Source organism: Dendrobates tinctorius, unplaced genomic scaffold, assembly GCF_039654945.1.
Source record: "Dendrobates tinctorius isolate UK_male_01 unplaced genomic scaffold, ASM3965494v1 ptg000064l, whole genome shotgun sequence".
In the NCBI taxonomy this organism is placed as follows: Eukaryota; Metazoa; Chordata; class Amphibia; order Anura; family Dendrobatidae; genus Dendrobates; species Dendrobates tinctorius.
Genome location: NW_027361732.1, coordinates 108,752 through 125,923, shown reverse-complemented (window position 1 = coordinate 125,923; position 17,172 = coordinate 108,752).

The following is a 17,172-nucleotide window of genomic DNA, read 5'->3' as shown; positions in this document are numbered from 1 at the left end:
CCGGTTTTCGATCCGTTTTTCGACGGATTACGCCGGATCCGGTTTTTAAAATCGCCCCTTGTGGCCTTCCGAAAGGGATTGGCTACTGAAAAACTATATATAGCGTGTTCCTACAGCCCTTCTTTGACAGGTTGTAGAGGAGAAAGTGCAGGTTGGAGAGAAGAGCAAGTTACTGGCGAAGATGGATGTTGTGATTGGAAATATTTTGAAGAATTTGGCGGATTTTACAGCGGAGGCGAATCGTTTGAGGGTGATTGTTCTGGAGAAGGAGAGAGCGAGACAGCAGCGCATCAGGCATCGTAGACGACGTTTGTGGATCCACCCCATCACAGCCAAGAGAATGACACGTGGGGTTTATTCTACACTCTGCATGGACCTTAGACGAAACCCGGATACATTTTTTGGATATGTTCGGATGAAAATGGAGAATTTGGTTACTTGGTGGAGCGCATTGCACACCTCCTAAGAAAGTCGGACACCTATTGCCGCTTCTCTGTTTCACCCGCAGAGCGTCTGATGGTGACTTTAAGGTAAGCCACATTTATTGGATATGCTCGCATCAGAGCACACTTTCACTGCAATCTTGTTGGTGGTAGTTTGCAGCTCCAAGTGTTATAGCTGACTTTTGGTATGTAATGCTGTGATTTTAAACTAATTGATTGTTTTTTAATTCCCCACAGATTTCTTGCAACTGGAGAATCCCTTTCGTCACTGCATTTCCAGTACAGACTCGGGATTTCCACCATATCTGGAATAGTGAAGTACACATGCCGTGCACTGTGGGACTCCTTAGCTGAAGAGTTTTTACCAGAGCCCACAACAGAGAGGTGGATTGAAATTTCAGAAAAGTTTCAACAGATATGTCAGTTTCCGAACTGCTTGGGCGCTGTGGACGGGAAACATATCCGCATTGTAAAGCCAGCCGGATTGGGATCGGAATATTTCAATTACAAGAAATATTTTTCAATTGTCCTCATGGCCATCGCTGATGCGGAATACAAATTTTTTGCTGTTGATATTGGGGCCTATGGCCGCTCCAATGACTCTCAAGTTTTCAAACTGTCTGCCATGGGGCGTAAATTGTATGGAAACACCTTCCAGTTCCCACCCCCTAGACCGCTGCCGCAAACATCTGGTCCACCTATGCCATTTGTCTGTGTAGGGGATGAAGCCTTCCAGCTGTCAGAACACCTTTTGAAACCGTACGGTAGCAGAGGATTGACAAGAACAAAACGCATTTTTAATTACCGCCTCACAAGAGCAAGAAGAATGGTTGAATGTACCTTTGGTATTCTGACAGCCAAATGGCGGGTCCTATTGACTGCGATCAACCTCAAGACAGAAACTGTGGACGAGGTGATCAAAGCTTGCGTGGTACTCCACAATTTTGTTATCTGCAAGGAACCCATTTCCATTGAGGACACCTCTGAAGAAACCACCTTGCAAGATTACCATGACATTAGCACTAGAAGTTCTGTGACGGTTTCAGTAATGAGGGACAATTTTGCACTGTACTTTATGTCACCTCAAGGCAGAGTACACTGGCAGGATGACAGAGTGTGAAAGATTTGTGCCCTTAACCAAACTTGTGTACCTTCTGTACCAACAGTATATACCTTTGCCATCCAAAGTTGGCTTCCTTGTCATGGTCTTACTATTTTTACCTTTAGTCCACAGGTGTGTACCTGGTTGTGTTTTATGCAAAGTATTTCACCTTTTAACAAAAGTTGTGTACATTGTTAGGAAATCACCAACAATAAACACAACTTTTTAGGTGAAATACTTTGCTTCAAACACAACCAGGAACACAACTGTGGCAAAAAGCTAAAATTCACCCACAGTTATATACCTGGTTTTGAATACCTTTTTACCTTTGAAATACCCTGTATTTAACCTTTTTTTTAAACATATTTCGCCGCAGAAAGAAATGACAGACAACCATTGTGAAACGATAATTTAACTTTTATTTAAAATATTTTTTTTTTGTAAAATGTTTTTAAAGTGCAAAAAACTTTTTTAATAAAGGTTTCAAAACCCAATGGGCATTTTTATTAAAAAACACACATTACAAATCTGTGTAGTGTGGGGTGGAAATACTGCTGGAGGGGCTGCGGGTCACTTCGACACTGGGAGTGTGGAGAGAGGACTAGGATCGTGGTGGGGAAGGAACAGTTAGAGGTGAAGGTGTGGAAAAAGCTACAGAATGGGTGGACATGTGGGAGGCAGAAGAGGTGGTGGGCGGTGGAGTGGAGGGTTGGGCAGGGACTGTAGGAGCAGATGATGTTGATGGCAAGTTGTATGGGGAAGGAGTTTGGTATGGGGAAGGAGTTTGGTACGGGGCAGGTTGCTGGAAGTGGGGAGATGTCTGGTACTGGGGAGGTTGCTGGTACTGGGAAGGTTGCTGGTACTGGGGAGGTGGCTGGTATGTAATAGGAGGGGGAGCATGGAAAGTGGCTGGAGGGGGTGCAGGTGGAGGAACTACTGGGGTGGGAGGAGGAGGTTGGGAGGTAACGTGCTGGAGAGCACCGTGGCATGAATGCATTACATGCATCTGCTGGGTAGGAGAGAGCGTTGCCATGCGCTCCACAACAGACCTGAAAAAGGTGTGGTTTGGCGAAGATCTTGCTTCTGAATGCATGGTTTGCAGAAGTGTCTTCACCTCCAGAATGCTGGAGTTGATCTGCTGAAAGCCTGCGGAGATTTGCTCTGACAAGACTTTTAGACAGTTCTGGAAAGATGCATTCAGATGCAAGAACTCTGGCGCATAAGTCTTTTCCTGACCCCTCTGCCGCTGCCGCCCAGTACCCGCAGGTGTACTAGAGGTGGCAGGGGCAGAAGGGTGGGGTAAAGGGAAAGCGATCTCCTCACCAGCAGCTTCATGTAATGTAGGCGGCCACGATGCTCCTGTGCTGGTGGATGGGACAGATGGGTCGAATGTGTGGGAAGGCTGGGAAGGTGCAGATGTACCGGGGCGGTCGAAGTGTCCCTCGGTGCCGGTCTCCTCAGGGATCGCCTCAGAAGGGTCCAATCGTGCAAGCTCCCGAGTGCTGCTCACCGTGCTGTGGAATAAAGAGAAAAAAAAACAATTAAAATAGTGACATGGCATGGCCCTGGCTGAAAAAAAATTGTTACATCTAAACATTTTTTTTTCACATGTGGTGTGTAATATTTACCTTCTGGTGACCATTGTATCCCGGAGGAACGACAGGGCTCGTGCGTACTTGTACTTGCTCCTGCGTCCTCCAGATCCACTCGGGGCCCGCATCTCTTTATTGAACGCCTTCTTGAAACGATCCCTCACAGACCGCCACCGCTTCACAATTCTGTCCCCTGAAATGAGAAAGAACAAAGTGGTTAGTATACAACATCAGTGTTTCCCAAACTCCAGTCCTCATGGTCCCAAGGGTTCATGTTTTCAGGATTTCCATAGTAAATAGAAATCCTGAACACATGATCCGTGGGGACCACGAGGACTGGAGTTCGGGAAACACTGGTTTACATCAAGCAACCGGTACTGTATATACTTACGCTCTTTAATCTGTGCCCGAGCATCGAGGTCCTCCCAGCGGGCCACAAGGAGCGAACAGATTTCCTCCCAGAGTCGTCGGGTAACGATCAGGTCAGCATGGCGGCGGTCAGCCATATTCCATAGCGGCTCCCTTTCTCTGACGAGATTGATGAGGTGGTCCACCTCTATTCCTCTATCCTCTGAGTCGGGAGCACGCTGTGAAGGCTGTTAAAGTAAAAGAGAAAAATAGCAAAATTAGTCACCACACTTAAGACATGAAATAAAAAGTGTACCAAAATTTCACTTAAATATTATACTTACACGCTGGTGACCGCCGCGTTGCTGTCGCCGACGACCCTGGGAGGAACTGCGAGGACCTCTTGGCCGAGCACCAGATTGGGAAGACTAGAGAAGAAAAGAAAAAAATTTATGTGTTTGGATGTTGGCATTTGTTTGCTGTGTGTGGTCTGCAGAACATTGTTTTCTATGTGTTGTGTGTAGTGTGATGTTGTGTTTCTGCGTTTGATGCAAAAAACTTACCAATTGTGAGCCCACTCCAGGTGTCTGTCCACCCCTTCCTTCTTCTTCTGGGTGCTCCTCTTCAGCTTGTGATTCCTGTTTTGAAATAAAAGGCAATGAATACACATATATTACAGAGATGATGGATTTTGGAAATAAAAACTTACCGTCAAACGCTGACGATGCGAGGGAGGGCTCCCAGAAGAAGATGTGCTGTCCTCTTGCTGGCCAGACTCCATGGCTGTGGGTGGTGCTGTTGCTGCTGCCAGTGCTGCCACTGCTGCTGCTGCATCTCTTGGGCGGCTGTTGAATAAAGAGAAACAAAGGGCCAATGAATATCTTGATATTCCATGGCCCTAGTTTTGAGGAATGGGGGATTTGATAATTACCTTCTCTCATCTGCTGCTGGACTCCCCTCCCGTTGTTCAGCATGCTGCTCCATTTGGGGTGGTGGTGGTGGTGCTGATGGTGCTGCAGTGGTCTCCTGCCTTCTCCTGCGCCTGGTTGCTGTATTGGGTGGCATGTTGGGTGTGGCTGAGGGTCCCACTGTCATGCTTTTATATATGTGTCTTGTGGGCAGAGCTACTGAGCATGCTCAGACCCAAAAAAAACGGATCTGGCCACTGGATCTGGCTATCGCCGGATCCGGCGCATTGCGGCGCTCATAGGCTTTCATTGTGTGAAAAAACCGGACGCGCCGGATCCGGCGTGTCCGGCTTTTTCGCCGGAGACAAAAAACGTTACAGTAGCTGTTTTTTCCAGACGCCGGATTGCGACACATTGCCGGATCTGGCGAAAACCGGATGAAACGCATGGCCATCCGGCCCGATCCGGCGCTAATGCAAGTCAATGGGGGGGAAACCGGATCCAGCATTGCATTTCGCCGGATCCGGTTTTTGTCAAAAGTGCCGGATCGCGCCTGACGGCGAAAACCTGATGTGTGAAAGAGGCCTTAATTAATTTCATCAGAATGTACTCTTTTAAAATAGAGTCTGTAAAATCAACGATTAAATTACTCTTCCGGGGGTGCTTTATGGTGGTCCTAGACCTATTATCATGTTCCGATACATGTAGAACATCAGCAGTTCTTAAGGGTAGCTGTCTCACTGGAGGGAAAAATAGGCCATTTTCAGTATACAGCACTTCCCTTTGGGGTGGCGGTGGCACCCCGGGTCTTTACAAAATTAAAGGCGGAGGTTATGGCCCATCTGCACAAACAAAACATTCTTGTAGTTCCCTATCTAGACGATCTCCTGATTGTGGGGAACTCGGAGTCTCATTGTGAAGGTAATAGCCAGCCTCCAGGATCTGGGGTGGATCATTAACTTTAAAAAATCACGACTACAACCCACAAAAGTACAATTCCTGAGCCTTACTATAGACTCTGATTTGCAGGAATGTCGTTTACCAGAGTCTAAGGTTCTGAAAACTCAACATCACATATGTAGGGTAATAGATAACCTGTCAATGACCCTTAGAAGGGCTATGTCACTCTTAGGCTCTCTTATGGCATGCATTCCAGCAGTACTCTGGGCACAACTCCACACAAGAACCCCACAGTGGGACATCCTACACAACACCCATCGGCTGGAGGGTTGCCTCGATGCCAGAATCACCTTATCTGATGTTACGGTTCAGTCCCTTCACTGGTGGTCCCTGGGCTCGAATCTATGTAAGGGGGTTCCTTGGATAAACCGAATCTCCCGAATTCTAACAACAGACGCTAGCCCCAGAGGTTGGGGGGCTCATATGGGGGACAACTGGGTCCAGGGAATATGGTCCCCGCCCGAACAAAGTCTCTCCTCTAACCTTAAAGAGCTGCTAGCAGTAGAGCGGGTGGTGAATGCTTTTCTTGTGTCCCTACAGGGCGAACACGTCAGAGTATTCTCAGACAACCAGGTAACTGTAGCCTATATTAACCACCAGGGGGAACCCGGTCCAGGCCCTTAATGGATGTAGCAGATCATATTTTCCAGATCGCCGAACGTCACCTCCTATCCCTCACAGCTCTACACATAAAGGGAAAACAAAACCTGACAGCCGACTTTTTGAGTCGCAACAGGCTCAAACAGGGAGAATGGACACTAAAAAAAGCCATCTTCGGACAGATCGTGCACAGGTGGGGCTTCCAGAGATAGACTTATTTGCCAGCAGAAAGAACAGTCAACTCCCTCTATTCTGCTCTCTGGACCCCAGAGAAAATCCGTACGCGGTGGACGCTTTCCTGGTTTAGTGGAGCTTCGGACTGGCGTACGCCTTCCCCCCTCTGAATCTGATTCCGATGGTGCTAAGGAAGATCCGAGAGGACAGAGCCAGGGTTATCGTGATAGCCCCATTCTGGCACAGGCGGACATGGTTTCCTTGGCTGAGAGAGATGTCTGTATCCCAGCCATGGATTCTCCCCGAGCTCCCGGACCTTCTATCTCAGGGTCCGGTATATCACCCGCGGGTCTCCAATTTACATCTAGCGGCATGAAACTGGAGGGGGAACTTTTAAGGGGAAGAGGGTTTTCCCAGAGGCTAGTCAATACCCTCCTAAAAAGTAGGAAGGCCTCCACAACAGATATCTACGCTAGAATCTGTAAAAGGTTTCTAGCAGTGTCAGGAGCAGAAGTCGGTCAAAGAATCCGAATTAGCCAGGTTTTGGAATTTCTTCAAAAGGGGTTGGAGATGGGTCTAGCCACAAATACACTTAGAGTTTAGGTCTCGGCATTAGGGGCTTTTTATAACTGCAACTTAGCGAGCAATTACTGGGTGGCAAGGTTCATTAAAGCAGCAGCAAGATCCAGACCCATCGCTAAAGACAGACTGGTCCCATGGGACCTCAATCTTGTTCTATCAGCTCTGACAGAGCCTCCCTTTGAGCCCATTGGTTCCATTCCCATTAAGATCCTGTCTTTTAAAACTGCCCTGTTGGTGGCCCTAACGTCAGCTAGGAGGGTTAGTGACTTGCAGGCCCTCTCTAGGATACCTCCATACACTCAGCTCACAGATGATAGGGTCACCTTAAAACCTGACCCCTTATATCTACCCAAAGTCGCCTCAAAATTCCACAGGCTTCAGGAAATAGTCATCCCATCCTTCTACCCGAACCCCTCTAACTCGACCGAGCAGAAGCTCCATCTCCTCGATGTAAGACGGTGTCTCCATAATTACATTTTAGCCACGGAGCCATGGAAGAAGGACAATGCCCTATTTTTGTCGTTCCAGGGAGCTAGGAAAGGCCTTAGAGTGTCCAAAAACACCCTAGCTAGGTGGATTAGGGAGGCTATCTCTTTTTCTTATACTGCAGGTGGACTAGAGATTCCGGAAGGCATAAGAGCGCACTCTACTCGGGCCTTGGCAACATCCTGGGCCGAAAGGTCGGAAGTATCCATCGAGGACATATGTAAGGCGGCCACATGGTCCTCTCCATCAACTTTTTTCAACCAATATAGACTAGATTTAGGCGGGTCCGCCGACCTCACGTTCGGGAGAAAGGTGCTTGAAGCAGCTATCCCTCCCTAGAGCTTTCCTCATCTCTATAAGTCTCTCGTGGTGCTGTCATGGCGACTGAATAAATGCTCAGCTACTTACCGGTAGCGGTGTTTTTCAGGAGCCCATGACAGCACCTTCACATTCCCTCCCTCTGCTCTCACATATTGGGTCAGCACCTTCTTACTAGGAAAAAAAAAAAAAGAATATATAGTCACAGTAGTAGAGACATGTAATTGACTGTACATATTTAAGTTGCCACTAAGCAGGGAGGTCCTCTCATGCTCTGAAATCCAACTGGAGCGGGAGAGAGGGCCGCCCTTTTTTTGTCCGTAGGTTTCCTGTCCCCGAAGGGCGAATCCACTCTCTCGTGGTGCTGTCATGGGCTCCTGAAAAACACCGCTACCGGTAAGTAGCTGAGCATTTCAGGAGCACATCTGACCCTGTTTTCCAGGGTTTCATATAGATGCCCCCCATGGAAGCCATCAAAGCAGTGCTTAACACAGTCTCTATCTAGCCTACACCAAAACAAGGAGTGGAACTTATACACAGAAGGAAAATAGAATGGAAAGATTTGCAACTTTTCCATGTTATGGACTTACTCCATATTACGGTTTACAAATATTGATGCAAAATACTGGCCAAAACAGTACCATGTGAAAGTGGCTTTAGGAAGAGACTTAGGGGCGGTCATAACACAAATCATTGCGGTCAAAAAAATATATGACACCCAGCAGCAACGACCATGATCAGCGCTAGCAACGATTGCGTGAATTTAACCCCTCTGATGCCACTGTCAGTAGTGACAGCGATATAGAGAAGCACCGTACAGGGAATGAGTTCCCTGCGCGCTTCCACCAGAACAACTCGATGCGATCGCGTTGTCCTGATGGTCTCCATGGAGACCCCCAGCCACAAGATTGCCGTGAGGTCCTTCAGGGAAGGTGGCTTCGCAGTGCCTGCAGAGAGCAGGGCCTGAGACACCTCCTTCCCTGCCTGTCAGACGCTGCTCCGATACTCTGCAGTGCAGAAGCATAGCAGAGTATTGAATCAGCAAGCTGACACTATACAGTGATGTCCCAGGATGGGACAATGTAAAAAAATTAATGAAAAAAAATATTAAAAAGTGTAAAAATATATTTTTTAAAAATCTCCAAATAAAGAACGAAAAAGAAATAAATATTTTTCCAAAAAATACATTTATTTATGTAAATAAAAAAACAAACAAACAATAAAAGTACACACATTTGGTGTCCATAACGATCCACTCTATAATACTGTCCCACTAGGTAACCGCTTCAGCGAACATCGTAAAAAAATAGAGGCAAAAAACAATGCTTTATCATCATACAACCGAACATAAAGTGCAATAAAATGTGATTAAAAAGGCGGGTGTAAATAAAAATGGTACCACTGAAAACGTCATCTTGTCCCACAAAAAAAAGCCATCATACAGCTCCATCAGCCGAAAAATAAAAAAGTTATAGCTCTCAGAATAAAGCGATGCAAAAATAATATTTTTTTCTATAAAATAATTTTTATTGAGGTAAAAGTACCAAAACATAAAAAAATTTACTTGGGTGTCGTTGTAATTGTACTTATCCGAAGAATAAAGTCGCCATATCATTTATACCACAGGAGGAATGGCGTAAAAAAATTATAAAACCAATTCTTCACATGCTGTTGATTTTTTCATTCTGCCTCCCAAAGATCGCAGTAAGACTTGGCGCACATACAGTATATCTTGTACTCTACGCTGAGCGATTACATTGTGGTTTCCGTGTAAATCCCTGAGCTACGTGATTTAGACAGAACCTCTGGTGGAAGACTCCCTATAATGAGGCAGATGGAAGCAATGTGGATGCCATAAGACCTTTGATCCGGCGGTGTCCATCATTTTAGGATTGCATAAAAGTGCCGTTGGCCACAGTTTTGTGCACTTCTGAAAAGAAGGACACCACTGATCAGAGGCCAGACAGAGTCTAGAGTAACTCTGCTGTTTCACTATAGTGAATGAATCCTTCAGGAGTTTCATCTATCATGTCACTAGGAGATTTAGATGGAAACCCCGATGTAAGTGCTCAGTGTAGAACGCCTGATAAATGTGATCATAAATGATATGTAAACTGTTCCAAATAAAAACTTCAACTCAATCCCCAAAAGCAAGTCCCCACTCAGGTCTATCATCTGTTAACGGAAATATAGGGAGCTTCCACATTACTGGTAGTACAAAGTGTTGTGAATTCACTTTCTGGCCTACCTCTGGTTACTAGTGAAGGTAGTGGAGCTGGTTATATTGACAGAGGGGTCGCAAGCTCTCTTTCCGGGCTCCCTCTGGTGGTTACAGGAGGTAATGTTGCTGATCTAATTAACAGAGGCCTGCCACTTGATAATGAGGAGGACGATTGGACATCTGGAGTTTTTGACTGGATTTAAGACAGCCAACTCCCTCTATCCCTGCTGGTGATTTTTTCCTGCCTCTTGAGGTCTTACTTTCCAGCTCAGTCCCTGCATGCTCAAGCTAAGTGTTCTTTTGCTATTGTTCACATTCGATTTGGTTTTGTCTATTCAGTTTTGTGTGGTCAGCCAGCCCCGGCTTGGGCTGTGCTGAATTTACATCCCTTTGTTAATGCATGTACCAGTTTGTTTTTGTCCCTTATTAGATTGGCCTCTTTTTGCTCTGCTTTCAGAATATGCCAGAGTGCTGATATAGTGGGCGAAGTCGAAAGACTTCAGTATTTTTCTATCAGACATGTTGGACATTTTTTGCAGGGTTTTTTGCGTGATTGCAGACAGTGTCTTTCCTTTCCTGTCCTGTCTAGTTAGTGTGGGCCCCATCGTTTGCTCAGCCTATTTTCTTACCTACATTTGTGTTTTCATCTTGTCTCACCGACAATATATGTTTGGGGGCTATCTATTCCTTTGGGGTCTGCTCTGGGGCAGTTTAGATTTCCCCTTTCTTGCTTTAGGCTTATTTAGCTCTCCGGCTGTGTCGAGGCATCTAGAATCATCGTAGGTACGCTCCACGGCTACTGCTAGTTGTGTGGATAGGATCAGGGGTCTGCAATCTGCTTAGTTACCAACCTCTCTAGTTTTCTGTGGCTTAGCTCGGTCTTACTTTCATCCTCGGTGACCCAATCATAACAGAATCACCAGCTTAAACCACAGATTCTAGGGTACTCAAAAGCTGGATAGAATTGTAAAAAAAAAAAAAAAAGTGTCAGAATTTATTTTTTTTATATATATTTTTTCCTCTTTTTCTCTGGGGCCGTAGGCGGATTTTTTCTCTAATGGAGATTTAACAATTGTCTGATCGTGTGGAACAGCTCGCTGCTGAAGTGCGGGGAATTTCCACCTATCTCGCTAAATCACCTGCTGTTGAACCAAAAATCCCTACTCGTGATGTGTTTTCTGGGGATCTGTCTAAATTTTTAAATTTTAAAAATAATTGTAAGCTATTTCTTGCCTTGAAGCCTAACTCATCGGGGAGCTCTGTGCAGCAGGTTAAAATTGTCAACTCCTTGCTGCGCGGCGATCCCCAGGATTGGGCTTTTTCTCTGACACCTGGATATCCTATTCTGACTAATGTGGATGCATTTTTTCAAGCCTTGGGGTTGTTGTATGATGAACCTAATGCTATTGATCAAGCTGAGAAAACCTTATTGGCATTGAACCAGGGTCAGGATTCTGCAGTTATACTAAAATACAAATATTCCGAAAGTGGGTGGTCCTTACTACATGGAATGACGGTGCCTTAGCAGCTCTCTTTCGGGAGGGTTTATCAGAGACTGTAAAAGATGTTATGGTGGGATTTCCTGTTCCCTCTGGTCTTGATGATTCTATGTCATTAGCCATTCAAGTTGATTGGCGTTTACGTGAACGTAAAACTACACGAGAGGTGTTGCCGCCTTTTGAACAAATGTCTGAACCCATGCAATGTGATAGGGTTTTGTTTAGGGCGCAACGTCAGGAGTTTAGAAGGCGTAATAAGCTGTGTTTTTTCTGTGGAGACGCCTCTCATACTATTTCTGTCTGCCCTAAACGAGAGAAACGTTTTGCGCACACATTTGCTGTGGGCAGTGTACAACCTAAGTTCCTTTTGGCAATTACTCTGATCTGCTCCTTATCTACATTTTCCGCTAAGGCTTTTGTAGATTCAGGAGCAGATTTGAATCTGATGGATTTGGACTTAGCTAAACGTTGTGGTTTTCCCATGATATCCCTGCAGACTCCTATCCCTTTGAGGGGTATTGATGCTATTCCTTTGGCGGAGAATAAACCCCAGTTTTGGACCCAGGTGATAATGCGGGTCGCCCCGGACCACCAAGAAAATTGTAAATTTTTGGTGCTGCACAATTTGCATGATACTATTGTTATGGGTTTTCCCTGGTTGCAAACTCAAAATCCTGTTTTGGATTGGAAATCTGTGTCTGTGGTGAGTTGGGGTTGTCAGTGTGTTCTTAGTGACACTCCTGTTTTCTCCACCTCTCCCCAGTCTCACGATATTCCTGATTATTTGGCTGATTTTTCTGATGTATTTAGTGAGAGTAAGTCTGCGTCTTTGCCTCCTCATAGGAGTTATGACTGTGCAATTGAGTTAATGCCCGGGTGTAAATTTCCCAAGGGTCGGCTTTTCAACTTATCGGTACCCAAACATGATGCTATGCGATCTTACATCAAGGAATTGTTGGAGACGGGTCATATTAGACCATCCTCTTCACCCATAGGTGCTGGGGTTTTTTTTGTGACCAAGAAAGATGGTTCATTAAGGCCTTGTATTGACTATCGTTCCCTTAACAAAATCACTGTTAAATATCACTACCCGTTACCCCTGATTTCTGATTTATTTTCTAGAGTTAAAAGTGCCTGCTGGTTTACCAAGCTTGACCTCAGGGGGGGCGTATAATCTTATTCACATCAAGCACGGGGATGAATGGAAGACAGCGTTTAATACTCCGGAGGGACATTTTGAGTACCTGTGGTGATGCCTTTTGGGCTCACTAATGCCCCTTCTGTCTTCCAATCTTTTATAAACGATATTTTCCGGGACTTTGTGGATAAGTTTTTGATCATTGATCTGGATGATATTTTGATCTTTTCCAGTGATTGGGATTCTCATGTGAAACATGTCCGGACTGTGTTCCGGATTTTGAGGGAAAATTGCCTGCATGTTAAGGGATCGAAATGCCTCTTTGGTGTACAGAGGATTTCATTTTTGGGATTTATTTTGTCTCCGTCGGCTATTGAAATGGACCCGGCCAAGGTACAGGCCATTCTTGACTGGGTTCAGCCCACTTCTTTGAAGGCTCTCCAGAAGTTTTTGGGTTTTGCTAATTTCTATCGTAAATTTATAGGTAATTTTTCTGGTATTGTCAAACCACTGACTGATCTGACCAAAAAGGGCGCTGATGTGGTGAATTGGTCTCCAGAGGCAGTCTCGACATTTCAGGAGCTTAAGCGGAGATTCATTTCTGTTCCGGTTCTACGGCAACCTGATGTCTCACTTCCATTTCAGGTGGAGGTAGATGCTTCTGAGATTGGTGCAGGAGCTGTTTTGTCCCAAAAAGATCCGGTGACTTCTAAAATGAATCCCTGTGCCTCCTTTTCTCGAAAATTCTCCCCATCTGAACGTAACTATGATGTGGGGAATCGGGAATTGTTGGCCATGAAATGGGCATTTGAAGAGTGGAGACATTGGTTGGAGGGAGCTAGACATCAAGTTGTGGTCCTCACCGACCACAAGAATTTGATTTACCTTGAATCAGCCAAACGCTTGAATCCTAGACAGGCTAGGTGGGCCTTGTTTTTCACGCGTTTTAATTTTGTTGTCTCTTTTCTTCCGGGCACTAAGAATGTTAAGGCGGACGCCCTTTCTAGGACTATCTTTGTGAATTCTCTTATTGTGACCGAGCCTACTGCCATTCTACGTGAGGGGGTAGATCTTTCCGCCATCTCGTCCGATTTGAGACGTGCCCTGGAGGAATTTCAGGAGGACAAATCTGAGCGTTGCCCTATGGGAAAATTGTATGTTCCTGACCAGTGGAGGAAGAGAGTGATGTCTGAAATTCATTACTCCGCGTTGGCTGGTCATCCAGGTATTTTTGGTACTAGAGATTTGGTCTTTTTGGTGGCCTGCCTTATCTCGTGAGGTCAGTAATTTTGTGCAGTCCTGTGGGACTTGTTCTCGGTCTAAACCCTGTTCTCATTCTAGTGGTTTGTTGATGCCCCTGCCGGTGCCAAGAGACCATGGACCCATATCTCAATGGATATTATTTCTGATCTTCCTGTCTCTCAGAGAATGACTGTTATCTGGGTGATTTGTGATAGATTTTCTAAGATGATCCATCTTGTACCACTCCCAAAGTTGCCATCTTCTTCAGAGTTGGTTCCCTTCTTTTTACAACAGGTGGTTCGGCTGCATTGGATTCCTGCGAACATTGTGTCGGACAGAGGAGTCCAGTTTGTTTCCAGATTTTGGAGAACTTTTGTTCCAATCTGGGAATTCAGTTATCTTTTTCCTCTGCGTTTCATCCTCAGACCAATGGGCAGACTGAAAGAACAAACCAGACTTTGGAGTCCTATTTGAGATGTTTTATATCTGCTGATCAGGATGACTGGGTCTCATTTTTGCCCTTGGCCGAATTCGCGCTAAACTATAGAGCTAGTTCTGCCACTTTGATGTCGCCCTTTTTCTGTAACTTTGGGTTTCATCCTCGATTTTCTTCAGGGCAAGTGGAATCTTCGACCTGCCCAAGTGTGGACACTGTGGTAAAGAAAATGCAGCAGATTTGGGACCAAGTGGTGGATAAGTTGTCCCTCTCTCAGGAAAAAGCCCAACGGTTTTCCAACCGGCATAGGACCATTGGTCCCCGGTTTAAAGTGGGTGATATGGTTTGATTGTCGTCAAAGAATATTCCTATGAAGGTTACGTCTACAAAGTTCAAGCCAAGATTCATTGGACCTTATAAGATTTTGGAGATTCTTAATCCTGTTTCTTTTCGATTGGCTCTTCCAGTTACGTTTAAGATCCATAACGTGTTTCATAAATCTCTGTTGAAGAGGTTTGTGGAGCCAGTAGTTCCTATGGCGGCACCTCCTGACCCTGTTTTAACCAATTAAAGGCAGTGTGGAATATGAGAAAGAGAAAATATTGGATTCTCGTTTGGCTAGATGGAGACTCCAGTACTTGGTCAAATGGAAGGGTTATGGCCAGGAGGATAATTCTTGGGTCTCTGCTTCTGACATTCATGCCAATAGATTGGTTCATGCTTTTCACTGGGCCCATCCTGATAGGCCTGGTGGCGTGGATGAGGGTTCGGTGACCCCTCCTCAAGGGGGGGTACTGTTGTGAATTCACTTTCTGGCCTACCTCTGGTTACTAGCGAAGGTAGTGGAGCTGGCTATATTGACAGAGGGGTCGCAAGCTCTCTTTCCGGGCTCCCTCTGGTGGTTACAGGAGGTAATGTTGCTGATCTAATTAACAGAGGCCTGCCACTTGATAATGAGGAGGACGATTGGACATCTGGAGTTTTTGACTGGATTTAAGACAGCCAACTCCCTCTATCCCTGCTGGTGATTTTTTCCTGCCTCTTGAGGTCTTACTTTCCAGCTCAGTCCCTGCATGCTCAAGCTAAGTGTTCTTTTGCTATTGTTCACATTCAATTTGGTTTTGTCTATTCAGTTTTGTGTGGTCAGCCAGCCCCGGCTTGGGCTGTGCTGAATTTACATCCCTTTGTTACTGCTTGTACCAGTTTGTTTTTGTCCCTTATTAGATTGGCCTCTTTTTGCTCTGCTTTCAGAATATGCCAGAGTGCTGATATAGTGGGCGAAGTCGAAAGACTTCAGTATTTTTCTATCAGACATGTTGGACATTTTTTGCAGGGTTTTTTGCGTGATTGCAGACAGTGTCTTTCCTTTCCTGTCCTGTCTAGTTAGTGTGGGCCCCATCGTTTGCTCAGCCTATTTTCCTACCTGCGTTTGTGTTTTCACCTTGTCTCACCGACAATATATTTTTGGGGGCTATCTATTCCTTTGGGGTCTGCTCTGGGGCAGTTTAGATTTCCCCTTTCTTGCTTTAGGCTTATTTAGTTCTCCGGCTGTGTCGAGTCGTCTAGAATCATTGTAGGTACGCTCCACGGCTACTGCTAGCTGTGTGGATAGGATCAGGGGTCTGCAATCTGCTTAGTTACTCCCTGCAGAGTATTTTTGCAAATCTGTCATTCTTTGTTTTCTTGTTGTATCTCAGTTAGTGGGTGGTGTAAGCATTGTCTGATCGACGTGTTCACACTTGTGCATGTCACATGTGTGTTTTCAATCTGTTTTTTCCTTGCTTAGCATGGTTTGGGAGACCCCACCCCTCTCTTGTGTGACGTGCACATAAGAGCTGTCTCAGACCACAAGCCCATACTAGGGAGCGGCCTGTCTGAATCCTGTTCATATTAGACACTGTTCACATGTTCAGGTTTTTAATACATTAGATAGGGACTGCTTCGTTAGTGGCTACCCTGACGTGGTGGAGCAGCTTGGTGTACATTTTTTTGCGCAAAAAAAGTATCGGCTAAATATCCTGTATTTGTTATCCAGCACTTGCTGATTACTGCCATTTTTTATTGCAGAGTATTTTTGCAAATCTGTCATTCTGTGTTTTCTTTGTTTCTGGAAAACGCCCATGAGTCAAAATCATCACTACATCTGTAGATAAACTCCCAAAGGGTTATAATTTCCAAAATGGGGTCACTTGTTGGGGGGATTCTGCTTTTCTAGCACTTAGGGGATCGTTATATGGAATCTGCAAACTATTTTAGGAAAATCTGAGTTCCAGGAGGCAAATACGATGCGATACGATACGATACACTTTATTGATCCCAAGGGAAATTATGGTATAGTGCTCTGTCCCTCCCAAGTCTCGCCGTGTGGCTAAGTAATACTGTACAGCCACATTTGGGGTATTGCCATGTTCAGTAGAAATTGTGAGAAAAATTTTGGTGCCAATTTTACCCATTTCCCAATATGAAAATGTAAAACTTAGGGCTAACACAGAATCTTGGTGGTAAAAATTTAAATTATTTTACCTTCACTGCCGAATGGTATAAAAGTCTATGGCACTATAATCTATAGTCAATGGCAATATAATCACTGCACCCCTAAATGAATTCATTGAGAGGTTTAGTTTGTAAAATGGGGTCACTTATGGGGGTTCTGCTGTGCTGGCATCTCAGTGGCTCTGCCAGTGTAACATGTCACCCTCAAACAAGTGCAGCAAAATCCTCACTGTAATATGGCGCTACTTCCCTTCTGAGCTTCGCTCTGTGCCTCAAAAGTAGTTTTCGATGACATATGGGGTATCGGCATACTCAGGAGAAATTGCACAACAAGTTTTATGGAGCAATTTCTCCTGTTACCCTTGTGAAAATGCAAAATTTGGAGCGAAAAAAGATTTATCTGAGAAAAGTGTGATTTTTTTTAATTTTCACATCTCAACGTCACAAACTTCTGTGAAGAACTTGTGGGTTCCAGGTGCTCAATACACATCTAGATAAGTTCCCTAAGGGGTCTAGTTTCCAAAATGGTTTCACTTGTGGTGGGTTTCCACTGTTTAGGCACATCAGGGGCTCTCCAAACGCAACATGGCATCCGCTAATTATTCCAGCAAATTTTACATTCAAAAAGTC